The 20,904-nt window shown below is 41.0% G+C and overlaps 1 protein-coding gene across 3 annotated transcripts in view; it reads left to right on the top strand.

The window, feature by feature from the left end:
• The first annotated feature begins 665 nt into the window (after positions 1-665).
• Positions 666-20,904, top strand: part of ATP8B4 (ATPase phospholipid transporting 8B4 (putative)) — a 288,632-nt gene continuing 268,393 nt past the window's right edge. For 2 of the 3 annotated variants that reach the window (XM_027572559.2, XM_027572558.2), the window contains exon 1: positions 8,193-8,378. The gene's annotated coding sequence lies outside the window, so the exon portion shown is untranslated. Of the gene's footprint in view, positions 744-8,192; positions 8,379-20,904 lie in introns of those variants that run through there. The other variant, XM_027572557.1, reaches the window with a different exon arrangement.

Raw genomic sequence — 20,904 nt, 5'->3', positions numbered from 1 at the left:
ATCTAGTTCTGGAACACAGGGTTTAGAAGGAATTTAAAAGGGCAAGTTAAATGCAAATCACCTGGTTTGGGTGCGGTGGCTTGGATGCAAAAAACTTTCTGGATCTCACTGTTCTGCTTTGTGTTTGAACGTTGGGACTGAAAGGGGTATGCAGGAGAGCCTTTATGGGATAATCCAAATTGCTGGAGGGAGCAGGTCCCCAGAGGTGACTTTTAGGACCCAGGAATTTAGCTATCTTTTTTCATTTTTGAAATCATACCTGCTTAATTTTAATATAGTGGTAGGTTTATGTTACTTTTAATTTTCTTTTAATTCCTGAAATTTTAACAGGAGAGCAGGAAACTCCTCTATTCCTAGGTCTACATCCCTATCCAGGGCTTAATTTCTAAAGAAATGTCTGTCTTCTTGCATTTTCTGATTTTCTTTTTGTTCTTTTTGTGAGTTAGTTGAGTAATAACTAACTTAACTGTGAGTCTTTTCATTAAGGATGGAAAGTCCCACATAGGAAATTGTACCAATGGCAATGGGTTAATCATTTATGTTGACCAATGTAAGGAAACCTCCTTTCTTACACAAAAGCTTAACCAACCAAAAGGAAGTAATGTTGGGGATTGGGGGAGGAGTTGTGTTACCTTCTCTTGGTGAACTTCAGCCAAACACACCACGGAAAGTGCCAGATAGTACATGAAATCAGAAGAGGTTGGAAAACTCTACTTTGTTTCTAGGTATTGAGGACCATGAAGGTATGTATGATTTCAAGTTTTGGTGAAACTGTTTCTGAATGGAAAGTGAGTAGATTTCAGCCACTGAAGAGAAGAGGGTATAGTGGGCAGGAACATTCTTAGTGTAGTTCTCTCTCTGGTTAAACCTTGTCCTGGGACAGTGGTTCTTAAATAATCCTCGGGGGTGCAGGAAGGAAATACTAAAACTTCAATTTATCCTGATTGATTTCATCCTTTAAAACTGTCTATTTCTTGTGCTGTTTTATGGTGTATAGAAAGGATATTCCTGGGAACCACTGTCTTAGAAGAGAAGGCAGATGGTGGTATCAAGATGGAAAGAACTGGAGAGGAGGAATTGCTCAGAATTCAGAGGTCTTCCTTTTCTTCTGATAAAAGAAATGTGGTAGCCATTTGGGAAGATTCTGGAGACAGCAGGGAGGACATTGACCTTTGTTGGGCAATGATTGTATTACAGGCTTTGGGTTATATATTTTTCTTGTTGTATCAACACATATATAACTTATACATACACTTATTCTTTTATTAATTTAATATTCATTTAGTGAATATCTCATTTAATCTTCACAAATAGCTTGAGAAGCAGGTTTTAATTTTCCCAATTTTATAACCAGGAAGCTAATGTTTATTTTATTTTTTATTGAAGTATACTTAACCTATTATATGGTATTAGTTTTAGATGTATAACAGAGATTCAACATTTGTATACATTAAGAAATGATCACCACAATAACTCTAGTTATCATCTGCCACCATACAAAGTTACTACAATATTATTGACTGTATTCCCTATCCTGTACTTTACATTTTCATGACTTATTTATTTTATAACTGGAAGTTTATACCTCTTAATCACCTTCACCTATTTTGTGCATACTCCTCTCCCCCCAGCAACCACCAGTTGGTATTTTGTATTTGAGTCTATTTTGTTTTGCCTGTTCATTTTTGTTTTTTAGATTCCACATTTCCATAAGTGAAATCATACAGTATTTTTCTTTCTCTGATTTATTTCGCTTGTCATAATAACATCTAGGTCTATCCATATTGTTGGAAATGTCAAGATTTTATTCTTTTTTATGGTTGAGTAGTCTTCCATTATTTTACATACATACACACACACACACACCCCCACACCCACCCACCCACCCACCCCACATCTTTATACATTCATCTATTGATGGATACCTAGGTTGCTCAGGAAGCTAAAGTTTAAAGCAGTTAAGTAATTTGCACAACATTGCATGATTTATACACCTGCAATTCTCATGCTTTAGTGCATAACATACACTCAAGGGCTCCTCTCAAAGAGATGCTTCTTCAGTAGGTTCAAATTGGCCTCTAGTCTGCTCACAGCAGGTGGATTGCTCAAGAAAGTGTTTACAGAATCAGGGAATACTTTGTTCTGGTTTTCTTTTCTTTTTTGTTATATATGTCCAAATCATAATTTTAGGCCAGAGTTACTTCTCTGCCATTCAGGCTGACACTAAGACTTGGTTTGATATTTCAGTCAGCTCAACCTTCCTTTCTTGACATTAAAAGCAAGCAAGCAAGCAAACAAAAAAACCCTGAAACTCTTGTAATGGCTAAATTTCAGGGAATTGATGAAATCTTAATTAGTTCATTTCATTTTGATTAGATTGAATTGACACAAAGGGACTCAATCTGTTTGGTGGTCCTGTTCTCGAAAGAGCCTATATTCCACCTTTTATTGTAGAATTCCCTCATCTGCATGTCTGACTCTTCCCAGCACATGATAAGTGTCTCATGAGCAGGAATCACATTTTGTTCATCTATCTATGTCCCACAAAGTGCCCAGCAAAGTATGTGCACTTGTTGAATGAAAATATTGGATCAGGCATCCTGGTTGCTGTAGGTGGTTTATCTGTTTACTTAAAATGGTAATTTGTTGGCTTTCTTAGCTGCCTTGGCAGAACTAGACTTATTTACATGTTTGGAGAAACATATGCTGTTTATTCTGTTGGGAAAAGCTGCATGACTTCATATTCTTAAGTATAAAAATTTCTGTCTCTTCATTTTGATGAAATATATGCAAGGTTGGAGGATAAGGTAAGAGGGAGAATACATTGGAAAAACATTTCTCTCAAGTGCTCAGATGTTTAATCAAAATTCCTTTAACAGGGTGCCTGGGTGGCTCAGTCATTAGGCATCTGCCTTCGGCTCAGGTTGTGATCCCAGGGTCGTGGGATCGAGCCCCACATCGGGCTCCCTGCTCGGCGGGAAGGCTGCTTCTCTGACTCCCCCTGCTTGTGTTCCCTCTCTCGCTGTCTCTCCCTCTCTGTCGAAAAATAAAAATAAAATCTTAAAAAAAAATTCCTTTAACATAATTCACTGGATTGTTGTGAGGACAAACTGAGGTGATCATTGAGAAAAATCTCTGGGAACTCTAGATTACAGACAGGGACATTTCTTAAAACTAAGATTTTTAAAGCAAAAGAAGGTTTTTCAAAAACACAGAACTTTTAGTGTTCTGACAATGTAAATGCTACCTAATGAAGATTAAAAATTAAGTCGTGGTCAGGTAATATCATCTAGTGGGAATATATACCATTTACCATTTTAGCTATTTTTAAGTGTACAACTCAGTGACATTAAACACATTCACGGTGCTGTGTAACTATCAGACCACTGTTGATCTCTGGAATGTTTTCATCCCAATCTGAAACTCTGTACCCAGTAAATGCCCTCCATTTCCCCTCCTCCCAGCCCCTGGCAACCTCTATTCTTTGCCTATGCTAGGTACCTCATATAAGTGGAATTATTAAAATACTTTCCTTTTGTGTCTGGCTTATTTCACTTAGCATAGTGTGTTCAGAGTTTATCCATGTTGCATCATGTATGAGAATTTCATTAAAGATTTTATTTGAGAGGGAGAGAGAGTTCACATGCGTGAGAGTGCTGAGGTGGGGTGAGGGGTAGAGGGAGAAGCAGACTCCCTTTTTAAGGCTAAGTAATATTCCATTGTATCTGTATACCATATTTTATGTATCCCTTTACCCAGTGATGGACATTTGGGTTGTTTTCACCTTTTGGCTATTGTGGATAATGCTGCTATGAATATTGATGTACAAGTATCTGTTTGAGTCTCTGGCTTCAGTTCTTTTGGGTATATATCTACAAGTGGAAAAAAATAGAGCTTTTATTTTTTAAATTTTATTTATTTTTAACCAAAGGAAAGCTAGTATAGCTTTATTGTAACTAGATGAAATAGATTTAAGGCCAAATCAGTACAAAAGATAAAATGGTTATATTTTATAATAAAAAATATTAGACTTTATAATTTTATTTTTATTAAAAATTTTAAATTTATATAATGTATTATCTGTTTCAGGGGTACAGGTCTGTGATTCATCAGTCTTACACAATTCACAGTGCTCACCATAGTACTTACCCTCCCCAATGTCCATCACCCAGCCACCCCATTCCTCTCACCCCCCTCCACTCCAGCAACCCTCAGTTTATTTCCTGAGATTAAGAGTTGCTTGTGGTTTGTCTCCCTCTCTGGTTTCCTCTTGCTTCATTTTTCCCTCCCTTCCCCTGTGATCTTCTGTCTTGTTTCTCAAATTCCTCATATCAGTGAGATCATATGATACTTGTCTTTCTCTGATTGACTTATTTCGCTTAGCATAATACCCTCTAGTTCCATCCACGTCATTGCAAATGGCAAGATTTCATTATTTTTGATGGCTGCATAATATTCCTGTGTGTGTGTGTGTGTGTGTGTGTGTGTGTGTGTACACACACCACATCTTCTTTATCCATTCATCTGTTGATGGACATCTGCTAATAAAGCAGAGCTTTTAAACCCTCCTTTTCCCCTATACTTTTTAGGTTATCCAGAGCAAGTGTATCTCCTCTGTCCATGCTGTAAAGAGTGAGCAGTTGCTTTCTTCATCTTCAATGTGCTATAGGCCTCCATCCTTTCCCATAGGCTGCTCTTCCTCCTCTGAATCTCATATTTTAAGATGTAGTCACAAAGGAGTCTGAAATCTGACCCTAACCTCTCTATGCCAGTAACAAGGTCTATTCAAATTAGGTCCATCAACTGGCACTACTTTGGGGACTGACAGATTAAGATGAGCTAAGAAAAATTAACTTGAGGGCTCATTATAAATGGAAATCTAGTAGAAATGGAAAGTGTCATACAGACAAGTATACTTTAGACTTCAGCTTCAGTTCATTTGATAAATTACTATCTTCTGGGTGCTGTTGGTGATGACAGGGAATGAGACAAGAGCTCTGTTTGCAAGCAGCTCCTATTCTGGAGGAAGATGCATACATATTTAGTAAGCAACAAAAACTACACAACAATGCTGTTACTATTCACTGGTTTCTTCAACATCCCTCAAACACCTACTACACACTGTTCTAGGCCCTGGGTGTATATCCAAAGATAAATTCCCTGCTCTCCTAAAGCTGACTTTCTGGTGGAGGGGACTGGGCAATAAACAAGGAAATATACAGTATATTATCTATGTGTTTTCCTATGGAGAAAAATCAAGATAAGGGATGGAGAGGGACAGGGGTGTGTATATTGCTTTAGGTAGGCTGACCAGGTGGGCCTCTCAGAGTTGGTGACATTGAGCACAGATCTGAATGAAGTGAGGGAGTGAGTCAAGGTGACATGTGGGCGATAAGACAGCCTGGCAAAGGAGTAGCAGCACCTACTGTAATGTAATGTTATATTTCAGAGATGGGTAAAGAGCTTTGGGACTTAAAGTAAGGGGGCAAATAAATCTGATGCTCTGTGGTTTTAAGTACATAATTCTATGACACCGTAACATCATTTTTTAAGCACCCAAAGATCTATCTGCAAGGGAGCATTTAATGGCAAGATAATTGCATTTTAAAATGAATATTTCAAAATGATATGAAATCTTTGCCCCCCTTCTCTGCCCCCCGCCCATGCATGTGTGTGCATTATGAGAGCTTCTGTGCGTGAGGTGAATGTGAGGTAGTCGTTCTGTGGTTTTACTGTGAGTGTGGTAAGCCCTTCTGTCTCACCTTCTTCTGCTATTAGGATTCCTCATCCCATCATTGTTGTTGATTAGGAACAAAATATGATTAAATCAATTTTGACTAGTTAGTACATGAAAAACTAGAGCATCTTAAATCAATTTAGAACTTTTAGAAGCATTTAACAAGAATATACTGAAGAAGCCAAAGAAAGATATCCCTAGTGTTGAAATTTCAGGGAGAATGACAGGGCTGGTGAATTTTTTTTCTGGTGTCAGAAACTTTTGGGCAAATGGAACAAAATAACAACACATAGCTCCTTAATGTGGCAGTCTTTTTTTTTTTTTTTTTTATAGTGAAGGACTGCCTGCATGGGAGGGAGGGAGAGAGAGCGTGTGCACAAGAAAGAAGAGGTTGCAAAACTGAAGATTCAGTCCTTATAGACCTCATCTCAAATGGAGGGGAGATAGCAGATATTGTAGAGTAAGTGCCAATGGGTGATATCAAGCCTAGTCTCTAGCAGTGTCCAAGAGGGAGGGGCCAGAGATGCTGGGACTCAGAAAACGGTCCTTTATGGACAGGTTTGGAAGTGAGAAGATGAAGGAAAAGGTCTCCCGGGGGGAGAGGATGACCTGGGCAGAGATGCCACTGTGGGGATGTGCGGTTGATGTTTTGGTAAAGGAGAGGGGTCCTGATGGATTAAGACAGAGGATCTGGCTTGGTAGGGTTACCTTTGGAAAGATCAATATAAGGCCAGGAAGAAAAGGAGAGCTCCATGCTTCTTTTATAAGTTGCTTTCTGACTCATTAACTTATCAGGTAATAGGGAGATCATCTCTTGCTCCCTCACTGGTCTGCTGTTAGGGAGGACACCCAGAGATCTTAAGATGCACCCTGTAAACAGAAATATTATCGTCTAAGAACTCCATTTTTATTGGTTGGCATACAAACTCACTGTAAAAAAATTTAAAGCAGTACTTTTCTAAGAACCAATGAGCTATTTCTCCCAGGGCCCACCAGCCCTTCCACCCCCATACCATTTTTTGGAGGTGACTACTGTTAATTTCTTTCTGCTTATCCTTCCTGATTTTATTCATTCATTCAACAAATGTTTATTGAATGTCTATTATGGAAACGGGATGCAACCGCTCTCAAGGAGCTGGTATTTTACTGGGAAGAAGCAGGCAGTCAACAGCAAGCACATTTAAAATATTTTACCAAATGAAATTATCCTATACATACTCTTGTAACTTGCTCTTTTCACTTGACAGTATACCTTGGACATCTTTCCATGTCTGTCTAGAGAGGCCTATCTCTTTAATTGGTACTCACTAATATTTATTGAGCATCTGCTGTGCTTCAGGCACTGTCTTAGTCACAGCAATTCTCTATGGTAAGTACTATAATTTTCATCTTATTACAGAGGAAGGACTGAGGCCAAGAGAGGTTTTTCATTTTAAATGTCTTAAAGAAATGATTGTTTCTTTTAGGCTGTTATTGGCTCTTTTTATCATGCAAGAAGGAAGTCATCACTCTCGTTTCAAGAAATCTGCAGTTTCTTGTAACTGGGAGGCTTGGCAGGGAAAGTCCTTCCTTTCTTTCTGATCTGGCTCTCTCTGGAGGTGTGAGGGCTCAGTACCAGGATTTTCCAGGAGAGTGAAGTTGGTATGTGCAGAGGCAACTTGCTCTCATTATAGAGACATGATTAAAATGTATTTGGTTTCCCCATCCCCCACCCCCCTCCCACTGATGGGTACTAAGGAGGGCATGTGTTGTGATGAGAACTGGGTGTTATATGCAACTAATGAATTGTTGAACGCTACATCGAAAACTAATGTACTATATGCTGGCTAACTGAACATAATAAAAAAAATAAACGTGGAAAAAAATTTAAAAAATGTATTTGGTTTCACTACTTAACTGCAAATCTGGTGCAACTTCTGGAAAACCCATAAATAGGTTTAGACGTACTTAAGACATAATCTTTTCTTTTAAAAATAGACACAAACCAAAATATTTTGTTTTCATCTAATCCCATCTTAAAAATAAGGACCCCCCCCAAAGTGATTCTGAACTAAAAAGTTTAAATCCATTTCCTAATGTGCATTTTTTGGCATCCTCAAGGGTTAATTGCTTGCTTTACTCTGAGTTGAAATTAGGGACGTTTGGAAAAAGTGTCTTCATTCTTCCTATTTAAATGTTGCTTGAGTGTGCTTAGCTTTCATCCATGAGATAGTAAAACTCTCCTTGCAATGATTTTTTAAAAAAATGCAAATTCCTTCATCTCTGGGAAGAACAGGTGGGAACTCTAAAGATGTTTGCTTACTTTCCTCCTGAAAGTTTGGTAAGCAGAAGTGGTAACTGTGACTCCTTCCGTTTTCTGCTTCCATCCTCCTGAACTCTTGGTTCCCACAGAGGAAGCCATCCTGCTGAAGCCAGCCTCTAGGGAGCTTCCTTTTGTTTTTTCAAGATTAACCAGTTCTGCCGTGGCAGCTGTAGCAGGCAACTCTAGAAGGAGAGACTCTTCTGGGCTTTTGGTATTTTTCCAAGGAGTGTTTTTCTTCCCCAGTTCCTCACTGGTAGTGTAGTTTCTTTCCTCCAAAGCCGCCTTCTTTTTCTGATGAGATGCTGATTCTGATCTGCCATCTAGCAGCTTCCGGTAGCGGTAAGTGGTCAAGAGTGTTTTTCCGGGAGTCGATCTCAGGTTTTCAAGAATGTCCCCTAGAGACCCAGTTTGTTTTCTATGTCATTGCTAGAGCTTTCAGAATAGCCTTGCTTTTCTCATTGTTCTCATGGACATGGTCATGGAATGGGTACCTGTTTGATCTCCCTGAATCCTTCCTTTTGGGAGAGAGGGTTAGGTTCAAGCTGAGGTGAGTCTGTGGGGAGCATTCAAGGGTTGCTGAGACCAAGAGGAGAGTCAGCTCAGGGCTGTCTGGAGCTTTCTGTTTCTCTTTTCTAGGTTGCTCTTTTGTTTTGCTGTTTTCACCTTTTGGTATGGTTGAGGTTTAGCAAACAGTCTTTATTATTCTCTTACTAAAAAATAATTAGAAACTAGTTGGGTTTGAGAAATAGAACATTTTCTTTATTTCCTTTTTCAAATTTTTATTGTTAGCATCATCTATTTTTTTTTTAAGGTTTTATTTGAGAGAGAGAGCACAAGCAGGGGGAGTGGGAGAGGGAGAGGGAGAAGCAGGCTCCCTGCTGAGCCGGGAGGCTGATGTGGGGCTGGATCCCAGGACCCCGGGATTATGACCTGAGCCAAAGGCAGATGCTCAACTGACGGAGCCACCCAGGCACCCAGCATCACCTATTAAATGGCCAATGGGAGTAGCATCGAGGTCCATTTCTTTTTGGCTTGTGGGTATTGGTCACTTCCTTTGGGAGTAGTTGATTTCATTTTTTTCCCCCCCTCAGGGGATTTGTATTTAGCTCCTCTATTCAGGTATTGTTTATTTTATGACCAATTCATGCTTTAAACATGAACAGTTTGTTACTAAACTACTCTCTGAGGCTGGAGTGGTTTGTTTTTAGTGCTGAGATTTGTCTGAACTGAGAAATCGATACTTCTAGCTATTTGGTTGGTAGATACGAGAGTGTCTCAGGTCCCTGGTTAACAATTAGCTGTTTTGAAAAGAAAGGAAATTGGTGAGAAATTTTAATTGGGGGCTGAAGGCTTATGAGAAAGGAGAGGAGGAAATATAGGACTGTGCGTGGAGTTATCAACATGTGTCCTTGAATGGTCACCTTTGCTCAGGTGTTGTTCTATGTTAGCCTTTACTGCAAAATTTAAATTCAGAGTGATTTTTTAAAACCTATATTTATCTATCTTGTGCTTTTATATTGTTTCATCATGCATGCATCTTTAAAAATGAGGGATCAAGTAATTTTTTTGTGCCCCTGGAGAAAAGACTTAACCTTTTGTTTAAAAGTGAATTAGAAATTGTAGCTCTCCTAAAACTCTTTTTAATGTATGTATGCTAGATGCTTGTATTGCATATACAAGAAATAGATGCTGGTATTTTCAGGATTTCTCACAAAAAGGTGTCCAAGAAAATAGTAACCTCCAAGTGTTCCCCATGCCTAAAATCTTATTTGACTTCTTAGAAATATTAAATATTTTTCAAATATTAACTTCTGATTAAATATTAAATGTAGATATTAAATATATTGGTCATTGCATTTTTTGGAAATGTTTTTTCCTTTCTCTCTCTCCATTTCTTTGGTCAGCTCCAGCTTGTTGAGCACCTACCCGTGTCAGGCTCTACGCTAGATGCCCAGAGGAAGATACCACAGTAGGAAAGCCTTCACGTCTCATTTCAGTATATCCTTGTCTGACCTGTCCTTTGAAGTTGGGTGTTCCCTGGGGCCTCTTCAACCTTTTATTGACTCATCCTCATCGTCTGTCCGCTCCTCACTTCTTTTTATTCTTGTTCTTCCTGAGTGAGATCATTCACTTCCCATGACTTCAATGCTTGCATCTATGCTGATGATTCCAAGTCTAAAAATACGTCTTTTCTCTTTCGTGCTGAGGATATTTTCAACTATCAAGAGAAATTTCAAGACTAATGTGTTCAAACTAAATTTATTATTCTCCCATCGCAGTTCCTGCCCTTTTGCTTTCTCTTCCTTCTCCCTTTCTTGCTGTACTTGTCATTTTAGTTCATGGTACCTCTGTGTCCTCATTGTCCTGAGCCAAAAACCTAGAAGTCACCCTAGATTCCTCCTTGTCCTGCACCCCAGCATGTGGACCATTTATAAACTGTCAATTCAACTGCAGAAACATTTCTAGAATCTAGCTTCACTTGCCTGTTGTCATTGCCCCCCCCCCCCCCCCCCGTCTCTTTCCATGCCAGGCCATGCTGTGAGAGTAATCTTCCTAAAAGCGCTGATATCATATGCTTGCATAGAGAGACACAGAGTGCAATGACAGTGGACAAGGGGGGCTGGATTCTAACCATATCCTTCTCTGAGAGACCTCTTCCACCTCCCCATTACCTGCAGGGTTAACCATGGGTCTTGAACACAGCCCTGCCCCATGTCACCTTTATCTATCAAATGGGGATAATGATAGTCCTCTCTCATAGAATTTTGGTGAGGATTAAATGAGATGATACATGTCAAGTACTTAGCACAAGGCCAAGTATCCAGTGAATGGTAGTGATGATGATAACAATGATGAAGATGATCACTTCTTTCAGAATCCATCTCTAATCTACCTTGCCAGCTCCATGCCCCCTATAATCTTGTTGCCATGACTGTCACTGCTCCCCAAACCTTTCCTTCCCTTTCACAACACTTGGTCTTTCCACAAGCTGTTCCTTTTGTCTGTCCTTACCTCATTTTATGAGCCAACTCTTTTTTCCTTTTCAAAAGGATTCAACTCAGAACACTGTCTGTGACATCTTAGCTGACTCTGCAAAGCAGACTTGGTGACTCCCTTCCCTCTGCCTCCATTGTGCTCAGTCCTTGCTTCCATGATAGCCATTCAAATGATCTATGTATTTGTTTTTATCTTTCCCAGACTACAGGCTTTTGAGTGACAGAGGTAGGACTTAATGATACTTACCTCCCTCTACCCAGCCCAGGTTTGACATAGAATAGGCACCCAGTTGGGGCAAGTGGGTGTCTCAGTCAGTTAAGAGTCTGACTCTTGGTTTTGGCTCAGGTCATGATCTCAGGGTCGTGAGAATGAGCCCTGCATCGGGCTCCGCACTCAGCACACTGAGTCTGCTTGAGATTATCTACAGCCTGCCCCCCGCCTCCCCACCGCTGCCTCACTCACATTCTCTCCCTCTCAATAAATAAATAAATAAAATCTTAAAAAAAGCAATAGGTACCCAATAAGTGTTTGATTGAGAGCCATCCCTACTGATGTTCAAAATTGACAGGTTTTTGTTTTGTTTTGTTTTGTTTTTAAAGATTTGTTTATTTGACAGAGTGTGCACAAGCAGGGGCAACAAGGAGAGGGAAAAGCAGGCTCCCCGCTGAGCAGGGAGCTTGATGCGGGGCTCGATCCCATGGTCCTGGGATCACTACCTGAGCTGAAGACAGACACCCAACTGACTGAGCCACCCAGGCATCCCTGACAGGAGGGTTTTTTTTTTTTTTTACTTGTGGAGAGTTAAACATATATTTAAAAAAAATAGCTTTTCTTTATTGAGTCCTAACTTTGTCACAGGAGGCACTGTGCTAATTTCTTTGTAGGCATGCCTAATGATCCTGTGGGTTACTCTAATTGTCCCTGTTTACAGATGAGAAACCCAGGGCTTAGAAGAGAGGGAACTTGGCTGGAGGTTACAGAGCTGGCAGGACCAAGCCCAGCTGCCTGACTCACGAAATGGTGGAGGAAAAGGGAAGTGAGAGGGGAAGGAAGATGCCTAAGCCAGGGGAGGCATGTTTGGGAGAGAAAGGCAGCATGAGGGCAAAAGTGCACTAGAGAGGCAGCAAGAGTAGGCTAGGAAACAGAGAAAGAGAAAAAGAAATGAGAGCAAGGATAAAAGTGAGCAGGGGGTAAACAAGAGGAGGAAGGGAAACGGTTCCCACCACTTCAGAATCTTGTGGCTGGGTAACAGCTGCATGCCTAACAGAATATAAACAGACTGCAGTGTTGACATGACAACTGACAACAAAATCAATCTAATATACATTATATGGGAAATAGAATAATTTATTGTTAATGGTAATTATATCTAATTGCTAAGCAATTTATAAATTTGGCTGTACAATGATCACTTACACACACACACACACACACACACACAGGCTTAAATTATGTTCACTTCTACTTTTGTCCATTATGGACAATCGACAAGTGCTATGGCTGTTGGCAGCTGTTACTGACAAGTATGATTAAAACACTATGTACACCTCTTACCCACACATCACATTCAACGCTGCACACGTGCAGGACAGAAGCTCAGTCATTCCTTCCAAGGCTAAGATTTCCCCGCTGCACCAGCATGTCTTTCCTGGGTCTTATTGTTGTGCTTCAGCCTCACCTCCCCATCCCTCAGGGGCCTGGCACTGAGGGTGCCAGGGAATATTCTTGGGCCTGTAGGCAGGGTTGCCAACAGATAGGACCACAAGGTCATCTTGTCCAGGGGTGGGAGGACTTATCCGGGCTTTGCTTTTTTTGCCTTTGGGAACCTGGAGCCAGAGGAAGAAAAGGGAAAAGGGTAGGACCAGAGAAGATGGAGGGCAGAGAGAAGGGGCTGGGTCCCTAATCCTGCCCTCCAGCTTCCCATCCTTAGATGCCACTATTGCTCAGGCAGGCAGGCTTTTCAAGGTTTACCTAGACCCACCCTGGTGCTGCCCACCCCCCGCATCAGCCCCCGTCCCTTCCATTCTTGGTGGGGTTAGTCCTCAGAGACAGGGTGACTTGGGTTAGGAAGCAAGTGCCTGAGTGAAAAACATGAAGGACCGTTAAGAAAACAGGGAAGGGAACCTGGGAAATTGAAAGAGGAAAAAAGGGAGGGAGTAGAAGAAAAGATAAATGGGAGGAGGGAAGGGAACATATTTTTATGGAATGAACCATATATATACATGTATATTTACCCTCACAGCAACTCTAGGAGGAAGGCATTGTTGTCCCTATTTTACAAATTTGAAGATTGAGCCTTAGGAAGGGGAAGTGACTTGGCCAAAGTAACACTAGATAGAAAGTAGCTGAGCTGGGATTGGAATCCTATTATCCTAAAAGTGTCTCCTTTATACATACAGTGTTTCCAAAGAAGAAGAGAAAGCAGAGTTGGGGAATGAGGAAGGAAAGCAGAGCAGAACCAGAGAGTGGAGAAGAGGATGGGAAGTCGTCCCAATGGGTGGGGTCTGGGGTTGGGCTTACTGAAACCGTAGGGATCCTTTCCCCTTTGGCCCATCTTGTCCCTGAGAACTGGAGAGAACCCACTGCTCAAAGGGAGTAGAGGATCCCCCCACGGGGGCACCCTGGTTCCTCCCTAGACTCTGATTTGAAGACAGGCAGGAATGAGCTCACCTGGGCAGCACTCTGGGCAAGTAAGGAGAAGCTGCCAGGAATCTGCCCCATGTTGCTCTCCTGGCTTCCACTGCTCCTGTCCTTTCCTTAACTGCCTTGGCTCCTTTCTTGCCCCTTTCTTCTCTGATCTCCTCCAATTCCTTTGCCTTTCTGTCACTCTGCCTCCTATTTTCAGTCTTTCTCTTTCCACTGTTTTCCCTCCCCTCAGTTTATCCCCAGGGCTGTGCCCCACCACAAACACATCTCCTCTTTAAAGTTTCATTATCCATTCACACTTATCTCCTTTGTTTTATTGTAGAATGTCTTGAAGGAAGTTAGAATCACTGTCCTCATTTAATCCTAATGTTTATGTAGATACTTTGACAGAGTTCAGAAGGCTGCCTTCAAGATAACTAATGAGGCTTTTCATCATGTGCCCCCATCCCCAACAGCCCATCCAGTAGGTTCTGAGTATATTTGCCCTGGATTCTGTAATGAATTAGTGGAAAAAGTAGGAATCCAAGGTTAGCCTGTTTGGCTCCAAAGGACAAGCTTCCATCCACCACATCCTGCTGCCCTTTGAGCAGGTCAGCGGGCTGGCTGTTCCCTCGGAGGCCTCTTGGTGAATTTACTGCATCTAGAATGGGTTGTTTATCCTGTAGATTTTGGACTATAATTCAACAGCATTCCAAAAACAGATTTATCTTTCTGAGTTAGACTACTCTTAGCTCAAGAGACTGGTAATATAAAATAAGAATGACAATTTATTAATTTAAAATGTGAAATATAACTGTCAGGAGGACCAGAATGTTCACTTCAGCAGGCATGACTAGTGCACTGTTTCCCTATAGACAGACTTCTGTGGGAAAGTAAGTTATTATCAGCAGGTTGCTTGGTGATCATGGAATTGGAGCAGGGGAAATTAACTATAATAACTTGATTGTTGAATGGCCTCAGGTCATTAAAGGGAATCTCCATTTTAATCATTTGTTTAAAATGTTGAGTCACCTGCACTCAGGTGTACCCATTTCTATAAGTAGAGACCTTGTAAAATCATATTATGGACAGGATGCTCTCTGCTGCATATAGCTGCTTAAGTAGCATTTCTAACTTTGATGTCTTGTCATCACCCTCAGTCTCTAGGTGTCTGAAACTATCTCCTTATTTTCCTTGAACAAACTAGAGTCTTCCTTTGACTTTGTCATATTTTCCATTAGAAGAATTATTTTTTGTAACCAAGATTCAAAACCTGAACTGGAAATGTAAAAAAAAAAAATCTTATGGAAGCATAACTTTCAATCTTTTCAAAAAAATCACTCATTGCCTTTAAAAATGAATTAATATACATAAAAGCCTTTCACTATTAGCTATTAGCTACTCCTTTCTCTCTTCGTCTTTTTCCATACCTCTTTTTTTTAAAAAAAATATTTATTTATTAGAGAGAGCGCATGAGCAGGGGGAAAGGTAGATGGAGAGGGAGAGGCAGACTCCCCCGCTGAGCATTGAGCCCGATGCGGGACTCAATCCCAGGACCCTGGGATCATGACCTGAGCTGAAGGAAAACGCTTAACTGACTGAGCCCCCCCAGGCACCACTATACCTCTTTTTCTTATTACATCCTGCCCCCGCCCCCTCTGGCCGGCCATGACTTTCACGCAAGGAAACCACCATTTTAATCCCTTATATAAGAAGAAACCAAGAATTTTTAAATAAGACCTACCAGCAGCTTTCGTTTTTCTATTTCCTCTCCTTTGGGGTGATATCAAAAACAAGGAATGTGTTCATATAGATACATTTTGCTTCAGCATTTGGAAATGGTTGAATTTCAGAATCAGAAGTTCCTACTTCCAGAGCTAGATTTCACATTAGCAAAACTTTTCTCCCACCTGATTTGTCTACTCTATTTCCTTAGACCTTAACTGAAAGTTCAACAAAAGATGACTTTTCTTTACTCCGACATCTTTTAGAATTAGAGTGTCAGCTGGGGTATTTTGGTGAGTTGATAAATGTCCAAGAATGAAAGCACTAAATTTCACTTCCTAAAAGTTAAACTAGAATCTGCTACATTAGTGTGAATCCTCTGTTAAGTATGCCTGGACTTGCTGCTGTTACAAGGAAAATACTAGATTGGAGGAAACACAGGCCTGAAGGTCACTTCTTAATTTTTTGTTATAACTTCATGTCTCAGGGAGTGAAAACACTTGAATAGGATCATTAATAAGAAAAAACTTTCATATGTCTTGTAGAAACATTAATTTATACAATTGTGATCATATTATCACTCTGGATTAATTATAAAGTGGAAAAGATTTTCTACAAGAGTCAAAACAGCTAAAATTCACAAAATGAATTTATTCAGTATCTTTAAAATAAAAAAAGGCTTTGAACACATTTTGGAAGATGGTATTAGGGAAATTAAAAACATGAAATAGCTATATGACTTAGAGATCATTTTAGGAAGGATATGGTATTGCTTTATGTTTGTTTGCCTAGGAGCTGTTAAAATGAGAAGTGCTTGCACAAGTATCTAAAATAAGAGGGAAGGGGTGATATGGATGTATATGTTTTGGTTACATTTATATAATCATCTTTTTTTTTTTAAGATTTTATTTATTTATTTGACAGAGAGACACAGCGAGAGCAGGAACACAAGCAGGGGGAGTAGGAGAGGGAGAAGCAGGCTTCCCGCTGAGCAGGGAGCCCGATGCGGGACTCGATCCCAGGACCCCGGGATCATGACCTGAGCCGAAGGCGGACGCTTAACGACTGAGCCACCCAGGCGCCCTATATTCATCTTTTGAACTGGTTATTTGTTAGTACTAATCCATCAAAGCAAATGTCTCAAACCATTAAGAAGAAAGAATAAGTTGGCCAGTGGCCAGTACCCTTATTAAGTTCCTGAGAGATTGAATTTCTTTCCTCTGCCTACATTCTAATTGCCACCTGTCAGGGTGTAGAGTCCTTTTTGCCCTCTTGCTTAAAGAATCATTCTTCCTTTCACCTGCTCCTGGGACTCTGAGCCCATGAAAACACAACATGTTGACTTAGTCTCAGGAGAGAACTTTAAGGCCCTAACGAGTTGGGTTAGAACTTGTGGATGAGCCTTAACTGTCTGGCCAGATGGGGCCACCAGAACCAGATGTCATTGTCACTGAATCCATTCATCCTTCTCCCTGCTCCCATTTTGTATCTGTTGTGACTGTTTTTTTTTTTTTTTTTTTAGAACAAAGATAGTCCTTGGATGAAAACACACTTTCATCCATATTATTTCTTTTTAATTTATTTTATTATTTTATTATTTTTAAAGACTTTATTTGAGAGGGAGAGAGAGCGTGCACATGGAGAGTGAGCACAAGTGGGGGGAGGGGCAGAGGGAGAAGCAGGCTCCCCGCTGAGCAGGGAGCCCTGTGCAGGGCTTGATTCCAGGACCCTGGGATCATGACCTGAGCTGAAGGCAGACACTACCGACTGAGCCACCCAGGCGCCCCTATCCTTATTTCTTGCAGGAAGGCCTTACCTCAAAAAAAATCTTTCAGTGCATCTTGTCTTAATTTAATTTAATTTAATTTATTATTTTTTTATTAAATAGCTACTTTTTTTATTAAATAGCCTCCTTTTGTTCTCTTCCAGGCTTTGCAAATTTCTCTCTTCTTTCTGTTGCTCTTCAGTTTGCCTGCCACACTCTTCCTATTGCTAAGCAAATATTCATCCTTGAGGTTTTTCCTAGGCTGGAGATGGGGGAGTATAAAAGAGGATGGGAATGGGCCAGAAGGAGGGAGTAGATGAGAAAGTCATGGTGGCCCCCAGCTTGGGAAGATCTAAGACATTCTGACATGTGGGGTTGGATCCTGGGAAGGGATAGTTGCTAAAAGGGAAGTGGCTTTACACTTATTGTGGTGAGCATTGAGTAATGTATAGAATGTCAAATCCATATGTGGTACACCTGAAGCTAATATAACATTGTATGTTAATTACACTTCAATACAGGGGCGCTTGGGTGACTCATTCGGTTGAGTGTCTGACTCTTGATTTTGGCTCAGGTCATGATCTCAGGGTCATGGGATCATGTTGGGCTCTGCACTCACTCTCTTTCTCTCAAATAAATAAATCTTTAATTATACTTCAATACAAAAAATTTTTGAAAAGGGAAGTTCCTTTTAATGTCTGAAAGCCCTTGGTCCTTTCCTAAATGAAATTAAAGACCTCATTCATTCTTTCATTTAGCAAATATTTATTGAGGATTACTATATGCCAGTCATGCATTAGATACTAGAGATCTAGCTGTGGACCAGACAGATGAGATCCCTGCCCTACTGGAGTTTGTAGACATTTAATGAGGACACAGCCAATATAACGTAATAGGCAAATATGTTCTGGAGTGATAGGGGCTCTCGTGGGAAGTTCTGGATTATATGAGAGCACATACAGGTGCCCCTAGCTCTGATTTGGGGGACCGGAGAGGCCTTGTAGAGGAAGCGATATATGAATTGATATTGGAAATATAAGTAGGAGTTAGGTTAAGGGGTTGGTTGAGTTAGGTGGTTATAGGCAGAGGGAAGAGCATGTGTTGGGCTCCCAGATGGAAAGAAGCTGAGCTGAGTATTTCTGGAGTATAGACACAATGGGGTACAAGGAGGAGTGGGGGCAGTGAGGAGAGTGATGGGAAATCAGGCTAGAAAAATGAACAGGGACCAGGTTGTGGAGGGTCCAAGGAGTCATGTTAGAATTTGATCTTTTTTTTCTAAGGCCAATGGGAAGTGATTGGAGGGTTTTCATCAGGGGTGTGACCGGATGCCATTTACCTTTTGTAAAGGTGACTCTGCTTCAGGGTGGACCCTAGTGTATAGGTGGCTAAGGCAGGAGCAGAGAAACCTGTTATGAGCAATGCAGGGAAAAGCAATCACTCATCAGCAGGCATTCCCAGAGGCAAGCAGATGCCTGGGGCTGTGGTGGTGGTGGGGGGACTCATCTTGGGCAGCACAGTTGGTAGAAGGTATTGGGGGGAGAAACAGAATAGTTAGTAATAATTAAAATAAATAATTAAAGAATAAAATAATATTTAAGGACTTATTCCTGCTTCTAGCAGCACCTGGCAGCATTTCCCCCACTTGCTTGTGAAGATTCATCATTTTTAGTATCCTGTCCCTAGACAAGCAGTGGGTGTCACCAGGTGTCAGTGGTCCTGTTTGTCAGGCACATTCGGGAATAGCTGTGCCCTCAGCAGGTTGCTGCTTTTCTTGGGGGTGGCAGAAGGAACTCATGGATCTGGGGCCACTACAGGGAGAAATAGTGATGGTTTCAGGCTTTTTAGATTGAGAGATTTGTAGCGGAGCAGTGGCTGTTGATGAATTTCCTCTACATCCTCTTTTCTTGGAACTACTAAACCATAAGCATTGACTGTTCCTCTCCTCTGGTCTCTGTATGACGGACTAACTTTTTCTTTATGTGCATCCTGCCACAGCACTTCTCTGAGCAGGAAGCGAATAAGTCATTTCTCTTTCAAACTGAAAGAACTTGTATTCAGTACCTTTGCCTACCCTGTCATGTGTTTGCAAAGGTTCCGGAGTTCATTCCTACAGTCGTTCAGGTTCTAAATGTTTGGAATCATTTGTTTGCTCCTTTCTTTTTTTTTTTTTTTAAAGATTTTATTTATTTATTTGACAGAGACATAGCGAGAGCAGGAACATAAGTAGGGGGAGTGGGAGAGGGAGAAGCAGGCTTCCCGCGGAGCAGGGAGCCCGATGTGGGGCTCGATCCCAGGACCCTGAGCCGAAGGCAGATGCTTAACGACTGAGCCACCCAGGCGCCCTGTTTGCTCCTTTCTTTATTCTCAATCTTCTAATAGAGTTTACCATAATTAGATCATAGGTAGGGAAAAATGGAAAGGCAATAATGACATTACTCTGGCTTTTCAGGTAGCTACCTGGAGAAGACTATACACAGAATGAACTGAGGAAGATTTTTGCAGTGTGAGCCTGGCCAGCCAATAATTTCCTCTCACATGTAGCTCCTGTAATTTAGCAGTGGTTCCCAGTGCTAGCTCTGGAAAGGAATTATCTAATGACACTTGATAAAAAGCAGATGCTGTAGCTTCATCCCTGACATATTCTGATTCACAGGGTTTGGAATACATTAGAAAATTGGGCTCAGGGCGCCTGGGTGGCTCAGTTGGTTAAGCGACTGCCTTCGGCTCAGGTCATGATCCTGGAGTCCCTGGATCAAGTCCCGCATCGGGCTCCCTGCTCAGCAGGGAGTCTGCTTCTCCCTCTGACCCTCCCCCCATCTCATGTGCTTTCTCTCTCATTCTCTCTGTCTCTCAAATAAATAAATAAAATCTTTAAAAAAAAAAAGAAAATTGGGCTCAATTTTAACGCCAAATTGAATGGCACACTTGGGCTTATCTTATGTTGTTTCACATAGCATATAATACAAGTAGATTACTTTTGTGTAGAATTATTCTTTTTTTTAAATTGTGTTATGTTAATCACCATACCTTACATCATTAGTTTGTGATGTAATGTTCCATGATTCATGGTTTGCGTATAACACCCAGTGCTCCATGCAGTATGTGCCCTCTTTAATACCCATCACCAGGATAACCCATCCCTCCACCTCCCTCCCCTCTAGAACCCTCAGTTTGTTTCTCAGAGTCCATAGTCTTTCATGGTTCGTCTCTCCCTCCGACTCCCCCCCTTCATTTTTCCCTTCCTGATATCTTCTTCTTCTTTTTTTTTCTTTTTAACATATAATGTGTTATTTGTTTCAGAGGTATAGGTCTGTGATTCAACAGTCTTACACAGTTCACAGCGCTCACCATAGCACATACCCTCCCCAGTGTCTATCATCCAGCCACCCCATCTCTCCCACCCCCCACCACTCCAGCAACACTCAGTTTGTTTCCTGAGATTAAGAATTCCTCATATCAGTGAGATCATATGATAATGTCTTTCTCTGATTGACTTATTTCGCTCAGCATAATACCCTCCAGTTCCATCCACGTCGTTGGAAATGGCAAGATCTCATTCCTTTTGATGGTTGCGTAATATTCCATTGTATATATACCACATCTTCTTTATCCATTCATCTGTCGATGGACATCTTGGCTCTTTCCACAGTTTGGCTATTGTGGACATTGCTGCTATAAACATCGGGGTGCACGTACCCCTTCGGATTCCTACATTTGTATCCTTGGGGTAAATACCCAGTAGTGCAATTGCTG

Source organism: Zalophus californianus, chromosome 6 (assembly GCF_009762305.2).
Source record: "Zalophus californianus isolate mZalCal1 chromosome 6, mZalCal1.pri.v2, whole genome shotgun sequence".
Classification (NCBI taxonomy): Eukaryota; Metazoa; Chordata; class Mammalia; order Carnivora; family Otariidae; genus Zalophus; species Zalophus californianus.
Note: the sequence above shows the minus strand (reverse complement) of the source record. Positions and strands in the feature narration are given on the sequence as shown.